This window comes from Microtus pennsylvanicus, chromosome 14 (assembly GCF_037038515.1).
Source record: "Microtus pennsylvanicus isolate mMicPen1 chromosome 14, mMicPen1.hap1, whole genome shotgun sequence".
Taxonomy (NCBI): Eukaryota; Metazoa; Chordata; class Mammalia; order Rodentia; family Cricetidae; genus Microtus; species Microtus pennsylvanicus.
This window is the reverse complement of record NC_134592.1, coordinates 75304920-75323357: the sequence shown is the minus strand read 5'-3', so window position 1 is coordinate 75323357 and position 18438 is coordinate 75304920. Positions and strand designations below refer to the sequence as shown.

At 43.6% G+C, this 18438-nt stretch overlaps 2 long non-coding RNA genes across 6 annotated transcripts in view; both read left to right on the top strand.

Annotated features, from left to right (window-relative positions):
* The first annotated feature begins 280 nt into the window (after positions 1 to 280).
* Positions 281 to 9479, top strand: LOC142835057 (uncharacterized). 3 transcript variants are annotated; one of them, XR_012907723.1, is made up of 4 exons: positions 281 to 316; positions 2529 to 2705; positions 4781 to 4895; positions 9406 to 9471. It is a non-coding gene; the product is annotated as an uncharacterized LOC142835057 (long non-coding RNA). The 3 variants fall into 3 exon arrangements; XR_012907721.1 differs by lacking the exon at positions 4781 to 4895 and having other exon boundaries at positions 9406 to 9479; XR_012907722.1 differs by lacking the exon at positions 9406 to 9471 and having other exon boundaries at positions 4781 to 5091.
* Positions 9478 to 18438, top strand: part of LOC142835054 (uncharacterized) — a 9183-nt gene continuing 222 nt past the window's right edge. Inside the window, exons 1-3 of one of the 3 annotated variants that reach the window (XR_012907717.1) lie at positions 9478 to 9513; positions 11710 to 11886; positions 13962 to 14076. This is a non-coding gene — a long non-coding RNA (uncharacterized LOC142835054). Of the gene's footprint in view, positions 9514 to 11709; positions 11887 to 13961; positions 14273 to 18438 lie in introns of those variants that run through there. The other 2 variants (XR_012907716.1, XR_012907715.1) reach the window with 2 other exon arrangements.

The following is an 18438-nucleotide window of genomic DNA, read 5'->3' as shown; positions in this document are numbered from 1 at the left end:
GAATGCTGCTTACAGGCTTGCTTTCCACGACTTACTGAGCTTCCTTGTTACACACCCTACCACCACCGGCCTGCTGATGGTTCTTTATACAAGGGCATTTAACCTGGAGTGGGAGTTATTAGACTCTCACCTGAGATTCCAGCCTCTCCTCGAAGTATTTCCTTGTCATCTGTGTGTGATTCTGACCCAGTTACTTGTGTTTCTGTAGCCTCTGGAGACACTGGAGTACTGAGAGTGTGAACGGTCGACTGACGGGCAGGCACTTCCATCTATCTGGCTACAGTCAGACTTTCTGTGGTGTCGCTGCTTTGCTCCTGTAAGTAACTCCTCATCTGTTAGCTGTAAGTTTTAAACTCTTTGGCTCACCAACTTGGGTTTTGGTGGAATAATACCTTGGTCTTTCGGAGCCCTAGCTGATTTGGAAAACACTTAGAACTCAGGATCAAAGTCAATGTTTTCAGAATACACCCCCCCACACACCACCTTTTTTTAAAAAAAAATAAATCCACTTTTTAAAAACCACATTTCTAACTGATTATTTTGTATCCCAATTAAAACTTCATCCTAGGATTTGAGGGGAAAGCTCAATTAACAAGGTGCTTGATTTGCAATCCCCAGAATCTACATAAAACTCCAGTTGTGGAATCCCAGCACAAAACTGTGGATACGTAATGTTCCTGGGGTTTAGTGGTCAGACAGCTTACCCTATTTTGTGAGCTTCAGGCCAATGAAAGACCCTGTCTCAGAAAAAAAGTGGACAAGACACGAGAAAACACACTCAAACCTGTATATAGGCATCAACCTCAAATGTGCAGAGACACGCGTGACTGTGCACAGACACACGTACACACACACATTTGATCATCTGGTGTGGAGGTTCTCCTTCCTGGACACATCAGGAAATCATACTAGGAGCTTACATACCACACACACCACTACAACCTCACAATACCCCCCCACCCACACACACAAACACACAGAGCGAGGGAGAGAGAGTGAGTGAATTTTGGATCTTATGCTCAAATGCTAATTTGATTTGCCTGAAAGGAGGTTCAGGTATCAGTGCTAAGAAATCAGGTGATACTACCCTATCTAATTCAGGTATCAGTGCTAAGAAATCAGGTGATACTACCCTATTTAATTCCTGTCTCCTGACCCTACTTCCAGTTACCTCACTGGTTTTTCTTATGAAGTAGAGAGGATCTCTGTTTTTCTCTGGTCTTGACCTTAGCAGCACTCTTTCTTCCTTTCTTCTTTTTGTCTGTCTTTCCTTCATTCATTTCTTCATTTGATCCTTCTTCTTTTCAAAAGGGAAGAATTCCAATAGGATGCAGTAGTTAGTCAAGTACTCAAGAGTGTAAGCAGAGCAATCAAAGAGGCAAGTAATATAGCCAATTCGACATGCAGCAACCTAGATCCTGGTAGGCACAGGCCCTAAATTTCTCTTCTCACTGTCCATCTCTCCTTTGTGCTCTCCCTAGAATGGATACTTTTAGGAAAAGGCTGTGCTTCCTCAGAAGCCCAGGTTACCTATAATTCAATCTGTTATAAGTAAGTAGGTGTATAAGATGCAAGAATATGTAAAGAAGTTTAAGAAACAGCTAAAGTTTGTTAGGCATGGTGGTGCATTCCTTTAATCCCAGAACTCTGGAGGCAGAGGGAGATGAATCTCTGAGTTCTTGGCCAATCTGGTTTATAGAGAAAGTTCCAGATCAGCCAGGGATACACAGAAAAACTCAGATAAACAAGAATGAAGGAAGGAAGGGATGAAGGAAAGAAGGAAGGAAGGAAGGAAGAAAGAAAGGAAGGAAGGAAGGAAGGAAGGAAGAGAGAAAGAAAGATAGAAAGAAAGAAAGGAAGGAAGGAAGAAAGAAAGAAAGAAAGAAAGAAAGAAAGAAAGAAAGAAAGAAAGAAAGAAAGAAAAAAAGAAAAGACAAAGCTAACTTGAAAGTTTACTGGGGAAAGGGTTAGAGCTCTCTACATGCCACCTTGCAGAGGAAGTCTTGAGGCTGTTTTAATCTGATCCAGCTAATATGGACCACCGTCCCCCATTGTTGGTCACTTCCTGTTTGGAAGGTCCTGAGCTGGGCCATCCAGAGTCTCCCACTGCCATCTCCTTCTCTCTTGATCTCAGGGAGGCCAACACCATTATCTTTATGCCATCTCAGGACCTTACCCTGCCTACCCATTGTTCTATGGCCTGTCTTTTGTGGTCTGTTGTTCTCTGCTAGAGCTCACCTTATGCCTAACAGCTTCACTGGCAACTGCCATCATACTCCAAATCCTAGGTCTTTTAGTCTCTTTAGTTCAGCACAATTGTGACAGGTTGGTGTCCGGACATCTGGCTCAGATCTTCATTATTCCTCAGCTCATTTGGGGCAGTGCACCAGCTCTCAGAGAAGAAAGCAGCCAGTGACAACCAGCACAGGCTACCCAGAATCATGCTGAGTGGAAAGAGATGATGAAACAAGTACACCAGTCAGTGTGAGTCTAGCCATCTGGAAGTTTCTTTCTTGCTCATGTTTCAGGCCTGACCAACAATAATGCCCTTTAAGCAAGAATGGGCAATTCAGCCTACCTGGGACCGTGGAGACAGAGCGAGTTGATTTGGTCGTGACGTGAAGGGCACTGAAGCCGACTGCAGTAGTAGATGGATGGCTTCAGCCTGGGGAGGAGGCAGAATCCTCAGACCTTAAACCTGGAAGGTAAGAATGAGGGGTTATTCAGGCTGAGAAGGGCCCCAGGGATGCTGAACAGAGGGGAGAGCAGCAGGGTGTATTGCCAGTCCCTTCTGGCCAAGGAAAGGAGATGGTCCCTACAGAGCAGGTCCTGTCAGGTTCTCTGACTCCCAGGGGTGCCCATCTCTTGCCAGGAAGCCCTCCAGAATAGGAAGCAGGAAGCACAGGGCTAAGGCCCTTCCTGTGGTTCCTATCTCCTCAAGACTATGGCTAGATGGGTGGAGACTTGGTCTCAACCCGGAACACATGAATTCATGGATCCAGCACTGGTTTTCAGGAGCTTTGTGACATCAGTTTTATGCATCATAGCGCCCACTGTGGATAACGTGACAACAATTGCCAGGAAACGTATCTGAGCAGCTCCTCACAGTGACTGGGTGTCTTGTTCTCACATTCCTGGCTCTTCTCCTTTTCTGCTCATGGTCCTTACTGTCCTCACTCCTGGGCCCCACATGCACATTCCGTGTGTCATTCACATCCTCGAGCACCTGATGAAAATAGAGATCCTGGCGAGAAGCTTTTCTGTTCTTTTCAGGCTGGGTCAAGATTTCCAAGCACAGGTAGACTGTGTACTGGTCCACTGCAGGAAATTAGGGAGGCAGACAAACAATTTTCCGTGCACTTTCCCCTCACACACTCATATAATCTCTTTCATATACCCCTTCCAGTGAATAAAGTCCGAGAACCAGTACCTGGCACACCTGGGATCCCCTGCCTCGACTTTCTGATCCTTTTCCAAATCATAGAGCTGAGAGCAAGCAGTTGTCAGAGTCTAGGACATGAGCCGTGAATGTGCCATCTTGGGTGTTTCTCAGTTTCCTGTATCTACTGCCTCCTTCATATGGTTAAACACTGAGGGCCCAGGTTGCCTCCTGACCTCACAATGATCAGGATGACTAGGAGGCATGACTTAATCATGGGTAACATCTTAGTTGCTCTATGACTTGGGAGCTACTTATTCAGTCTCTCTGGGTGTTTCGTTTCTTGTGTACAATGTGGATGGTAACAATACCTATGATATGGAATCACTATAATGGTGAAGTAAATATATAAATGTACAGACTATGTGGAGAATGTGTGTGTGTGTGTTTGTGTTTGTGCGTATATATGTCTTACTATGTAACACGGGTTGAATAGCCCAGGGTGGCCTCAGAGTGACAGATGGCTGTTAGTAGGTTCTTCAAACTGAACTCAGGTCTCTAGCTAATGGCACTATCCAGATCAACAGATATATCTTATTATTATTTCAGATTTTGTTTTTTTTTTTTAAATTTTAAGTGTGCAGATATTTTCCCTGCGTGTGTGTCTGTGAATATGCCCACTGAGGACATAATATGCTGTCATATGCCATGGAACTGGAATAACAGGCAGTTGTGAGCCACCATTTGGGGTCTTGGGACTGAAGTAAGGTCCTCTGCAAGAGCCATCTCCTCAGCACCTCGTCATCATATATATTTTACTTTTAATTTTTCCTTATTTTTAAATTTTACATTTATTTCTATCATATTTTCCCCCTTCCCCAACTCCTCCCAACTTGACATCATGCTCTTTCTCTTGCTTAAAACAAACAAAACAATCTGTTTATAAGTCAAAAACAAAATCATGAAGTCCTATTTATACTAGAAACTACTGGGCATGGGGCCTGTCCTGGGCTGTGTTTGCCATACCCAGTGTAACTCCATTGAGAAAATTGTTTTCATTCTCCAAGCAGCTATCAATCACAAATAGCCACTTGGCTAGGTGTAGGGCTTTGTGACCAGTTCCCCTCCTCCATGCTGAGATTTTATCTGGCTTGAGCTCCTGCAGATCTCTTTAGTGATGTCACAGTCTCTGTGAGGTCCTATGTGCATCAGCTCTGTTGGGTCTGGAGAACAATGTTGCTTTGGAGTCATCCACCTCCTCCGGAGATTCAGATAGATGCAGATTCCATGAGTCTTCATCCATGAGAGAGTGGGCTTTTAGTGGTGCAAGTGCTTTAGAATCACCCCTGTTCATGTAAAATCCTCACCCACAATTTGGTCTGACATGGGTTCCCTGCCCAGGAAAAGTGTCACCAATGCCATCACGGTGCTGTTAATGGGGACCACGGCACATGGTGGAGACTCCTCATGTGGCAATGGACAGGATGCAAAGCTTACAGATCAGATTCAGCGAGTGGTAAGTGTAACAGCCTTCAAAGGCCCTGCCCTCGTGCTACAGGCCTGGGATGCTCCCCACACTCCTCCAACAGTGCGACCTGCTGGGAGCTAAGTGCTCAAGCAGCAGACTTGCAAACTCCACCAACAATCTAAGTAGACTAAACTGAACTGAGGGCAGCAGCTATTCCCAGCAACTAGCAGTAAATGATTCTAAAGGCAGTGATAGATTCACCACTGTCGCCAGCATCTTTTTCTTCAACTTTAAAGAGAATTACTTATTTTTATTTTACGTGTGTTTGTGTTTGACCTGCATGATATACGCCTGTGTGAGGGTGCCAGGTCCCCTGGAATTGTAGTGACATAAAGCTGTGAGGTGCCATGTGGGTGCTGGGAATTGAACCCGGGTCCTCTGGAAGAGCAGTCAGTGATGCTAACTGCTGTGCCATCCTCCCAGCCCTCAAACACACTTCTTAAACTCTCTATCTTACTGATAAGGTATTAATGTTCAGAAAATATTCCTCCTTCATTTGCAGTGTTTGATGCATTAACAGCTAATGTATCTGTTGTGACGTTCTAATCTTTATCATTTGCACTCTTATCCCCCTCATATTTTGTTTCTCCAATTCTTATTTTTAACTTGATATGTTTTAGTGATTATAAATTATATGTCCTTAGTATTTTATATTCTACCCAGTATTGCTTTTTGTCCCCTTTTTCCAGAAAGTAAATCTTGATGTTAGGTGTGGTGCCTCACACCTGTAATCCCAGGATCAAGATGGTTTCATATAAGATTGAGGCCAGTATGGGATACAGGGTGAGATCATATTTCAATAGTAAAACTTTTTAACAATAGAAATTCATTTGCCATTTTCTAGTGTTCTTTATTATACAATACACTATAGTTAATTCATGTGCATATGTGTTAAACATTCCTAAAATATCATAATTTTCTTTTAAACATTCACATATATTTTACATTTTGTGCACATGTTTTTATGCATGTGTGTCACAATATACACGTGGAGGTAGCGGGCAAATTTTAGGAGTCAGTTCTCCCTTTTCAGTGTACCAGGGAGGCAAACTCAGGCCATCTTGGTCCCTGCAAACATCTGTAGGCGCTGGGCCATCCTGCCAGGCCCTGTGTGTATTTTAAAGGAAAAAAAGTGGAAATAGGGAACTTGGTATTAAGATGACATTCAAGCCTTCTGATGGTCTTTATTTGCACAAAAGGATGTTGTTGTTTCTGGTATTCTTTTCCTTCAGCCTGAAGAATTTCTGATTGTTTATATTTGTGTATTTCTGCTTTTTCTCGGGACTCTTACTTTTCTTTCTTTCCTAAAATATCTATGTCACCATTCTTCAGGCATGAAGAATGTTTTCAATGGATAAGAGACTGATTTAACTTTTTCTGTCATCACCCTTTAGAGGAAGTTGCTATCTTGATAGGGAAGCTCAGCCAATCACTTTTATCTAGGGTGTGGCTGCTTGGGGCCAGGGAAGAAAACCTGGGAATCTGGGTGAGTTTGCTCTCTTTGGCTCTCTTTGCATGGTGTTCTCCAGACCTGTTTTGGACATGGGAAACTTTACCCCAGTCGTGTGAGTTTCCCCGTTTTCAATTATTAAATTATATCTGTTGTTTTCAACTGGTTTGCTTAATTCTAGCATACTGGTCGAACAGAACACCACTTCCTTCTAGTCTCCAGGTCACTGATTAGAAAGTCACAGGTTTTTGAATAAAACATGTCATGCTTGATATGCGTACACCTCAAGTGTATAGAAGGGATTGCCATCTTTTCAGTATGTGGTCTTGGGATTGCCGGCTATCCATGTATACAAATGAGGCTTTCCTCCTCTCTCACTCGACACACATGAAAAATCAATTCCATGGTTCCTTTAAAGGAAGTCATGGTAGATCAATTCACTTCATACCTGCAGCAGTATTAGAGAAAGCCCAAGAGACGGGAGGACTTCGATGGCTCTGAGAGGAGAGAATGAACATCAGAGACAGGCATTGGCATAATATGACACAGCAGAATAATGTTGGTCAGCGACCTGTATTCCTAAGAGTGGATTTACACTTTCATTTCGTGGTTATCACCACGGTTTGGGTTTTAGTTTTTGATTCAGTGTTTCGTTATGTCGCCCAGACTAGTCTGGAATGTGCCTTCCTTTGCCTGTGTCTGCCAACAGAGTGGGCCACAGTAGCAGTTTCTGGCGTTGTTCTAAAACACTCCAACACAAAATCAGCTTAGATAAGAAAGGGTTTATTTGGCACAGGCTTCCAAGTCACAGTTCATCACTGGGGAAATCGGGGCAGGAACTCAAGGCAAGAACCTGGAGGAAGGAAGCCTGGAAGGAAGAGTGGACTCCAGCGTCCAAACACCGAGGAGGAGTCGCCGCCAGAGACCACCTCTCACACCATAGCTGAAGCAAAGGCATGAGGATTTTATTAATTCTGTCATGACAGGGTCCCTCAGCATTCAGGAAGCCGAGAGACCTCGAATAGTGTGCACAGGCTACTTTTAAAGGAGAAGGCCACAGAATCAAGGGGGGTTGTGAATGGCTCATTCAGAAGGGCTATTACCAATAATTGACTAGAGAGCTGTTGCCAGATCAGATGAGGTCAGAGGTCATTTTGACCCCGTTTCCCAGGGGACTGAATCAAAACGTACGTATATGGGTAATTGTTCAGGAACTGAGTACCTGTGTGTGTAGCTATAAGGTCCTTAGTTCCCAGGGGAGGAGGGGAAGCACTATGGCACGGAGGCTGAGAGGATTTAGAATAGTCAGAAATGGCTTCAGGATTGTCTTAAAGTCTTAAATTAGCTAGTCCCTTCTCTGGCTTGCCCATAGGCTCGTGCTTCGCTGGTACTTTTATCTAACCTAGAGCCTCCTCCCTAGGAATGGTATTGCCTACAGCGGACCGGGACCTCTTTTGTGAATTAATAATCAGGGAAACCACACACACATGTGTCCAAAGACCAACCTCTTCATCTGATGTAGGCAGTTTCTCATTAGAGGCTTCCCTCTCAGTTGACACTGTGGTAGGTCGACATTAACACAAGGACAGCCACCATGTCTGTGAGGCTTCCATTTCTGGAGGGAGCTTTTATAAAATGAACAATATACAACATGAAGAACTTGATGTTCTCTGCAACCTTGATGGAGGTGATGTACTTCAGAAAAGAACTTCTCATGGAAGCCTCATCATGCTCTTCCCAAAGGTGACTCCATTGAGATAAAGACAGTAGGGAAGGATGCAACACACTAACGTTTCATTTTACCCTAGAAGTATAAATGATTCCTCAACACAAATATATGTCTTACAAAAAGCCATGGGAACCACTGCTGTATGAATTAGTGTCTTCGTGGGATATTGTAATGGACAATGGTAAAGAGTAATGGTAAAAGAATCTGAATAAACCATGGATTTAGTAATTAGGAATGCCTTGATTGGCTCAACAATTGTGACACATCCACTCAAAATCGTAACAAAAGAATCAACCAGGTTCAGGGCATTTGGGAATATTCTGTCTTATTTTTGCAACTTTTTCGTAAAATAAATCTCTAAAATTAAAAAAAAATTCTTCAAAGCAAGTGGCCTTAATGGTGGTTTGGGGCTCTTAATGCAGGGTATGTGTCACGCTGAAGATTATGGATGGCCCATATATGAGATTTAAGGGTGTCTGGTTTATCCCCCACTTGGGAATATGCTGTATTAGTTTTAAATTGTAATCACTATGGTCAAAATCAAATTGAAAGGCTTTATTTAAGTTTCCAGTTTTAGTCCATCATGTAAGGAAATCAAGGAAGGAATCTCGAAGCAGAAATCAAAGCAGAGGTGTAGCAGAATCATAAAAACCCAGAGGCAGGTATTGGGGTCCAAGCTGAAGATCAGAAATACAAAGCAGCCAACCACTAGAGAGACCTTTGACCTCTACCAAGTCTTCAGACTCAAGGTGATGATCCTGTCTCCACAAATTATCAGACTCCACACTCCTGAGTTCCTGTCTCTCCCCCTTTATATTCCTCTCTCTGCTCTTCATATTGCTCCTGTCTCCCCTTCTCCAGTACTGGGATTAAACATGTGTGATTCCCAAACACTGATATCTGTTTCTGGATCAATCTTGTATAGCCCAGAATAGCCTTGAACTCAGAGACTTGCCTGCCTCTGCCTCCTGAGCACTGGGATGAAAGTTTTGCTCCCGCCCCCCCACCGCGGTCCTGTATAGCTGAGGAGTGTGGCTGCTTTGCCCGCTTATTTTCAGGCAAGCTTTATTCATTTTAACACAAATATACCAGTATACAGAGGCCATGGCAGGAATGCTGCTTACAGGCTTGCTTTCCACGACTTACTGAGCTTCCTTGTTACACACCCTACCACCACCGGCCTGCTGATGGTTCTTTATACAAGGGCATTTAACCTGGAGTGGGAGTTATTAGACTCTCACCTGAGATTCCAGCCTCTCCTCGAAGTATTTCCTTGTCATCTGTGTGTGATTCTGACCCAGTTACTTGTGTTTCTGTAGCCTCTGGAGACACTGGAGTACTGAGAGTGTGAACGGTCGACTGACGGGCAGGCACTTCCATCTATCTGGCTACAGTCAGACTTTCTGTGGTGTCGCTGCTTTGCTCCTGTAAGTAACTCCTCATCTGTTAGCTGTAAGTTTTAAACTCTTTGGCTCACCAACTTGGGTTTTGGTGGAATAATACCTTGGTCTTTCGGAGCCCTAGCTGATTTGGAAAACACTTAGAACTCAGGATCAAAGTCAATGTTTTCAGAATACACCCCCCCACACACCACCTTTTTTTAAAAAAAAATAAATCCACTTTTTAAAAACCACATTTCTAACTGATTATTTTGTATCCCAATTAAAACTTCATCCTAGGATTTGAGGGGAAAGCTCAATTAACAAGGTGCTTGATTTGCAATCCCCAGAATCTACATAAAACTCCAGTTGTGGAATCCCAGCACAAAACTGTGGATACGTAATGTTCCTGGGGTTTAGTGGTCAGACAGCTTACCCTATTTTGTGAGCTTCAGGCCAATGAAAGACCCTGTCTCAGAAAAAAAGTGGACAAGACACGAGAAAACACACTCAAACCTGTATATAGGCATCAACCTCAAATGTGCAGAGACACGCGTGACTGTGCACAGACACACGTACACACACACATTTGATCATCTGGTGTGGAGGTTCTCCTTCCTGGACACATCAGGAAATCATACTAGGAGCTTACATACCACACACACCACTACAACCTCACAATACCCCCCCACCCACACACACAAACACACAGAGCGAGGGAGAGAGAGTGAGTGAATTTTGGATCTTATGCTCAAATGCTAATTTGATTTGCCTGAAAGGAGGTTCAGGTATCAGTGCTAAGAAATCAGGTGATACTACCCTATCTAATTCAGGTATCAGTGCTAAGAAATCAGGTGATACTACCCTATTTAATTCCTGTCTCCTGACCCTACTTCCAGTTACCTCACTGGTTTTTCTTATGAAGTAGAGAGGATCTCTGTTTTTCTCTGGTCTTGACCTTAGCAGCACTCTTTCTTCCTTTCTTCTTTTTGTCTGTCTTTCCTTCATTCATTTCTTCATTTGATCCTTCTTCTTTTCAAAAGGGAAGAATTCCAATAGGATGCAGTAGTTAGTCAAGTACTCAAGAGTGTAAGCAGAGCAATCAAAGAGGCAAGTAATATAGCCAATTCGACATGCAGCAACCTAGATCCTGGTAGGCACAGGCCCTAAATTTCTCTTCTCACTGTCCATCTCTCCTTTGTGCTCTCCCTAGAATGGATACTTTTAGGAAAAGGCTGTGCTTCCTCAGAAGCCCAGGTTACCTATAATTCAATCTGTTATAAGTAAGTAGGTGTATAAGATGCAAGAATATGTAAAGAAGTTTAAGAAACAGCTAAAGTTTGTTAGGCATGGTGGTGCATTCCTTTAATCCCAGAACTCTGGAGGCAGAGGGAGATGAATCTCTGAGTTCTTGGCCAATCTGGTTTATAGAGAAAGTTCCAGATCAGCCAGGGATACACAGAAAAACTCAGATAAACAAGAATGAAGGAAGGAAGGGATGAAGGAAAGAAGGAAGGAAGGAAGGAAGAAAGAAAGGAAGGAAGGAAGGAAGGAAGAGAGAAAGAAAGATAGAAAGAAAGAAAGGAAGGAAGGAAGAAAGAAAGAAAGAAAGAAAGAAAGAAAGAAAGAAAGAAAGAAAGAAAGAAAAGACAAAGCTAACTTGAAAGTTTACTGGGGAAAGGGTTAGAGCTCTCTACATGCCACCTTGCAGAGGAAGTCTTGAGGCTGTTTTAATCTGATCCAGCTAATATGGACCACCGTCCCCCATTGTTGGTCACTTCCTGTTTGGAAGGTCCTGAGCTGGGCCATCCAGAGTCTCCCACTGCCATCTCCTTCTCTCTTGATCTCAGGGAGGCCAACACCATTATCTTTATGCCATCTCAGGACCTTACCCTGCCTACCCATTGTTCTATGGCCTGTCTTTTGTGGTCTGTTGTTCTCTGCTAGAGCTCACCTTATGCCTAACAGCTTCACTGGCAACTGCCATCATACTCCAAATCCTAGGTCTTTTAGTCTCTTTAGTTCAGCACAATTGTGACAGGTTGGTGTCCGGACATCTGGCTCAGATCTTCATTATTCCTCAGCTCATTTGGGGCAGTGCACCAGCTCTCAGAGAAGAAAGCAGCCAGTGACAACCAGCACAGGCTACCCAGAATCATGCTGAGTGGAAAGAGATGATGAAACAAGTACACCAGTCAGTGTGAGTCTAGCCATCTGGAAGTTTCTTTCTTGCTCATGTTTCAGGCCTGACCAACAATAATGCCCTTTAAGCAAGAATGGGCAATTCAGCCTACCTGGGACCGTGGAGACAGAGCGAGTTGATTTGGTCGTGACGTGAAGGGCACTGAAGCCGACTGCAGTAGTAGATGGATGGCTTCAGCCTGGGGAGGAGGCAGAATCCTCAGACCTTAAACCTGGAAGGTAAGAATGAGGGGTTATTCAGGCTGAGAAGGGCCCCAGGGATGCTGAACAGAGGGGAGAGCAGCAGGGTGTATTGCCAGTCCCTTCTGGCCAAGGAAAGGAGATGGTCCCTACAGAGCAGGTCCTGTCAGGTTCTCTGACTCCCAGGGGTGCCCATCTCTTGCCAGGAAGCCCTCCAGAATAGGAAGCAGGAAGCACAGGGCTAAGGCCCTTCCTGTGGTTCCTATCTCCTCAAGACTATGGCTAGATGGGTGGAGACTTGGTCTCAACCCGGAACACATGAATTCATGGATCCAGCACTGGTTTTCAGGAGCTTTGTGACATCAGTTTTATGCATCATAGCGCCCACTGTGGATAACGTGACAACAATTGCCAGGAAACGTATCTGAGCAGCTCCTCACAGTGACTGGGTGTCTTGTTCTCACATTCCTGGCTCTTCTCCTTTTCTGCTCATGGTCCTTACTGTCCTCACTCCTGGGCCCCACATGCACATTCCGTGTGTCATTCACATCCTCGAGCACCTGATGAAAATAGAGATCCTGGCGAGAAGCTTTTCTGTTCTTTTCAGGCTGGGTCAAGATTTCCAAGCACAGGTAGACTGTGTACTGGTCCACTGCAGGAAATTAGGGAGGCAGACAAACAATTTTCCGTGCACTTTCCCCTCACACACTCATATAATCTCTTTCATATACCCCTTCCAGTGAATAAAGTCCGAGAACCAGTACCTGGCACACCTGGGATCCCCTGCCTCGACTTTCTGATCCTTTTCCAAATCATAGAGCTGAGAGCAAGCAGTTGTCAGAGTCTAGGACATGAGCCGTGAATGTGCCATCTTGGGTGTTTCTCAGTTTCCTGTATCTACTGCCTCCTTCATATGGTTAAACACTGAGGGCCCAGGTTGCCTCCTGACCTCACAATGATCAGGATGACTAGGAGGCATGACTTAATCATGGGTAACATCTTAGTTGCTCTATGACTTGGGAGCTACTTATTCAGTCTCTCTGGGTGTTTCGTTTCTTGTGTACAATGTGGATGGTAACAATACCTATGATATGGAATCACTATAATGGTGAAGTAAATATATAAATGTACAGACTATGTGGAGAATGTGTGTGTGTGTGTTTGTGTTTGTGCGTATATATGTCTTACTATGTAACACGGGTTGAATAGCCCAGGGTGGCCTCAGAGTGACAGATGGCTGTTAGTAGGTTCTTCAAACTGAACTCAGGTCTCTAGCTAATGGCACTATCCAGATCAACAGATATATCTTATTATTATTTCAGATTTTGTTTTTTTTTTTTAAATTTTAAGTGTGCAGATATTTTCCCTGCGTGTGTGTCTGTGAATATGCCCACTGAGGACATAATATGCTGTCATATGCCATGGAACTGGAATAACAGGCAGTTGTGAGCCACCATTTGGGGTCTTGGGACTGAAGTAAGGTCCTCTGCAAGAGCCATCTCCTCAGCACCTCGTCATCATATATATTTTACTTTTAATTTTTCCTTATTTTTAAATTTTACATTTATTTCTATCATATTTTCCCCCTTCCCCAACTCCTCCCAACTTGACATCATGCTCTTTCTCTTGCTTAAAACAAACAAAACAATCTGTTTATAAGTCAAAAACAAAATCATGAAGTCCTATTTATACTAGAAACTACTGGGCATGGGGCCTGTCCTGGGCTGTGTTTGCCATACCCAGTGTAACTCCATTGAGAAAATTGTTTTCATTCTCCAAGCAGCTATCAATCACAAATAGCCACTTGGCTAGGTGTAGGGCTTTGTGACCAGTTCCCCTCCTCCATGCTGAGATTTTATCTGGCTTGAGCTCCTGCAGATCTCTTTAGTGATGTCACAGTCTCTGTGAGGTCCTATGTGCATCAGCTCTGTTGGGTCTGGAGAACAATGTTGCTTTGGAGTCATCCACCTCCTCCGGAGATTCAGATAGATGCAGATTCCATGAGTCTTCATCCATGAGAGAGTGGGCTTTTAGTGGTGCAAGTGCTTTAGAATCACCCCTGTTCATGTAAAATCCTCACCCACAATTTGGTCTGACATGGGTTCCCTGCCCAGGAAAAGTGTCACCAATGCCATCACGGTGCTGTTAATGGGGACCACGGCACATGGTGGAGACTCCTCATGTGGCAATGGACAGGATGCAAAGCTTACAGATCAGATTCAGCGAGTGGTAAGTGTAACAGCCTTCAAAGGCCCTGCCCTCGTGCTACAGGCCTGGGATGCTCCCCACACTCCTCCAACAGTGCGACCTGCTGGGAGCTAAGTGCTCAAGCAGCAGACTTGCAAACTCCACCAACAATCTAAGTAGACTAAACTGAACTGAGGGCAGCAGCTATTCCCAGCAACTAGCAGTAAATGATTCTAAAGGCAGTGATAGATTCACCACTGTCGCCAGCATCTTTTTCTTCAACTTTAAAGAGAATTACTTATTTTTATTTTACGTGTGTTTGTGTTTGACCTGCATGATATACGCCTGTGTGAGGGTGCCAGGTCCCCTGGAATTGTAGTGACATAAAGCTGTGAGGTGCCATGTGGGTGCTGGGAATTGAACCCGGGTCCTCTGGAAGAGCAGTCAGTGATGCTAACTGCTGTGCCATCCTCCCAGCCCTCAAACACACTTCTTAAACTCTCTATCTTACTGATAAGGTATTAATGTTCAGAAAATATTCCTCCTTCATTTGCAGTGTTTGATGCATTGACAGCTAATGTATCTGTTGTGACGTTCTAATCTTTATCATTTGCACTCTTATCCCCCTCATATTTTGTTTCTCCAATTCTTATTTTTAACTTGATATGTTTTAGTGATTATAAATTATATGTCCTTAGTATTTTATATTCTACCCAGTATTGCTTTTTGTCCCCTTTTTCCAGAAAGTAAATCTTGATGTTAGGTGTGGTGCCTCACACCTGTAATCCCAGGATCAAGATGGTTTCATATAAGATTGAGGCCAGTATGGGATACAGGGTGAGATCATATTTCAATAGTAAAACTTTTTAACAATAGAAATTCATTTGCCATTTTCTAGTGTTCTTTATTATACAATACACTATAGTTAATTCATGTGCATATGTGTTAAACATTCCTAAAATATCATAATTTTCTTTTAAACATTCACATATATTTTACATTTTGTGCACATGTTTTTATGCATGTGTGTCACAATATACACGTGGAGGTAGCGGGCAAATTTTAGGAGTCAGTTCTCCCTTTTCAGTGTACCAGGGAGGCAAACTCAGGCCATCTTGGTCCCTGCAAACATCTGTAGGCGCTGGGCCATCCTGCCAGGCCCTGTGTGTATTTTAAAGGAAAAAAAGTGGAAATAGGGAACTTGGTATTAAGATGACATTCAAGCCTTCTGATGGTCTTTATTTGCACAAAAGGATGTTGTTGTTTCTGGTATTCTTTTCCTTCAGCCTGAAGAATTTCTGATTGTTTATATTTGTGTATTTCTGCTTTTTCTCGGGACTCTTACTTTTCTTTCTTTCCTAAAATATCTATGTCACCATTCTTCAGGCATGAAGAATGTTTTCAATGGATAAGAGACTGATTTAACTTTTTCTGTCATCACCCTTTAGAGGAAGTTGCTATCTTGATAGGGAAGCTCAGCCAATCACTTTTATCTAGGGTGTGGCTGCTTGGGGCCAGGGAAGAAAACCTGGGAATCTGGGTGAGTTTGCTCTCTTTGGCTCTCTTTGCATGGTGTTCTCCAGACCTGTTTTGGACATGGGAAACTTTACCCCAGTCGTGTGAGTTTCCCCGTTTTCAATTATTAAATTATATCTGTTGTTTTCAACTGGTTTGCTTAATTCTAGCATACTGGTCGAACAGAACACCACTTCCTTCTAGTCTCCAGGTCACTGATTAGAAAGTCACAGGTTTTTGAATAAAACATGTCATGCTTGATATGCGTACACCTCAAGTGTATAGAAGGGATTGCCATCTTTTCAGTATGTGGTCTTGGGATTGCCGGCTATCCATGTATACAAATGAGGCTTTCCTCCTCTCTCACTCGACACACATGAAAAATCAATTCCATGGTTCCTTTAAAGGAAGTCATGGTAGATCAATTCACTTCATACCTGCAGCAGTATTAGAGAAAGCCCAAGAGACGGGAGGACTTCGATGGCTCTGAGAGGAGAGAATGAACATCAGAGACAGGCATTGGCATAACATGACACAGCAGAATAATGTTGGTCAGCGACCTGTATTCCTAAGAGTGGATTTACACTTTCATTTCGTGGTTATCACCACGGTTTGGGTTTTAGTTTTTGATTCAGTGTTTCGTTATGTCGCCCAGACTAGTCTGGAATGTGCCTTCCTTTGCCTGTGTCTGCCAACAGAGTGGGCCACAGTAGCAGTTTCTGGCATTGTTCTAAAACACTCCAACACAAAATCAGCTTAGATAAGAAAGGGTTTATTTGGCACAGGCTTCCAAGTCACAGTTCATCACTGGGGAAATCGGGGCAGGAACTCAAGGCAAGAACCTGGAGGAAGGAAGCCTGGAAGGAAGAGTGGACTCCAGCGTCCAAACACCGAGGAGGAGTCGCCGCCAGAGACCACCTCTCACACCATAGCTGAAGCAAAGGCATGAGGATTTTATTAATTCTGTCATGACAGGGTCCCTCAGCATTCAGGAAGCCGAGAGACCTCGAATAGTGTGCACAGGCTACTTTTAAAGGAGAAGGCCACAGAATCAAGGGGGGTTGTGAATGGCTCATTCAGAAGGGCTATTACCAATAATTGACTAGAGAGCTGTTGCCAGATCAGATGAGGTCAGAGGTCATTTTGACCCCGTTTCCCAGGGGACTGAATCAAAACGTACGTATATGGGTAATTGTTCAGGAACTGAGTACCTGTGTGTGTAGCTATAAGGTCCTTAGTTCCCAGGGGAGGAGGGGAAGCACTATGGCACGGAGGCTGAGAGGATTTAGAATAGTCAGAAATGGCTTCAGGATTGTCTTAAAGTCTTAAATTAGCTAGTCCCTTCTCTGGCTTGCCCATAGGCTCGTGCTTCGCTGGTACTTTTATCTAACCTAGAGCCTCCTCCCTAGGAATGGTATTGCCTACAGCGGACCGGGACCTCTTTTGTGAATTAATAATCAGGGAAACCACACACACATGTGTCCAAAGACCAACCTCTTCATCTGATGTAGGCAGTTTCTCATTAGAGGCTTCCCTCTCAGTTGACACTGTGGTAGGTCGACATTAACACAAGGACAGCCACCATGTCTGTGAGGCTTCCATTTCTGGAGGGAGCTTTTATAAAATGAACAATATACAACATGAAGAACTTGATGTTCTCTGCAACCTTGATGGAGGTGATGTACTTCAGAAAAGAACTTCTCATGGAAGCCTCATCATGCTCTTCCCAAAGGTGACTCCATTGAGATAAAGACAGTAGGGAAGGATGCAACACACTAACGTTTCATTTTACCCTAGAAGTATAAATGATTCCTCAACACAAATATATGTCTTACAAAAAGCCATGGGAACCACTGCTGTATGAATTAGTGTCTTCGTGGGATATTGTAATGGACAATGGTAAAGAGTAATGGTAAAAGAATCTGAATAAACCATGGATTTAGTAATTAGGAATGCCTTGATTGGCTCAACAATTGTGACACATCCACTCAAAATCGTAACAAAAGAATCAACCAGGTTCAGGGCATTTGGGAATATTCTGTCTTATTTTTGCAACTTTTTCGTAAAATAAATCTCTAAAATTAAAAAAAAATTCTTCAAAGCAAGTGGCCTTAATGGTGGTTTGGGGCTCTTAATGCAGGGTATGTGTCACGCTGAAGATTATGGATGGCCCATATATGAGATTTAAGGGTGTCTGGTTTATCCCCCACTTGGGAATATGCTGTATTAGTTTTAAATTGTAATCACTATGGTCAAAATCAAATTGAAAGGCTTTATTTAAGTTTCCAGTTTTAGTCCATCATGTAAGGAAATCAAGGAAGGAATCTCGAAGCAGAAATCAAAGCAGAGGTGTAGCAGAATCATAAAAACCCAGAGGCAGGTATTGGGGTCCAAGCTGAAGATCAGAAATACAAAGCAGCCAACCACTAGAGAGACCTTTGACCTCTACCAAGTCTTCAGACTCAAGGTGATGATCCTGTCTCCACAAATTATCAGACTCCACACTCCTGAGTTCCTGTCTCTCCCCCTTTATATTCCTCTCTCTGCTCTTCATATTGCTCCTGTCTCCCCTTCTCCAGTACTGGGATTAAACATGTGTGATTCCCAAACACTGATATCTGTTTCTGGATCAATCTTGTATAGCCCAGAATAGCCTTGAACTCAGAGACTTGCCTGCCTCTGCCTCCTGAGCACTGGGATGAAAGTTTTGCTCCCGCCCCCCCACCGCGGTCCTGTATAGCTGAGGAGTGTGGCTGCTTTGCCCGCTTATTTTCAGGCAAGCTTTATTCATTTTAACACAAATATACCAGTATACAGAGGCCATGGCAGGAATGCTGCTTACAGGCTTGCTTTCCACGACTTACTGAGCTTCCTTGTTACACACCCTAC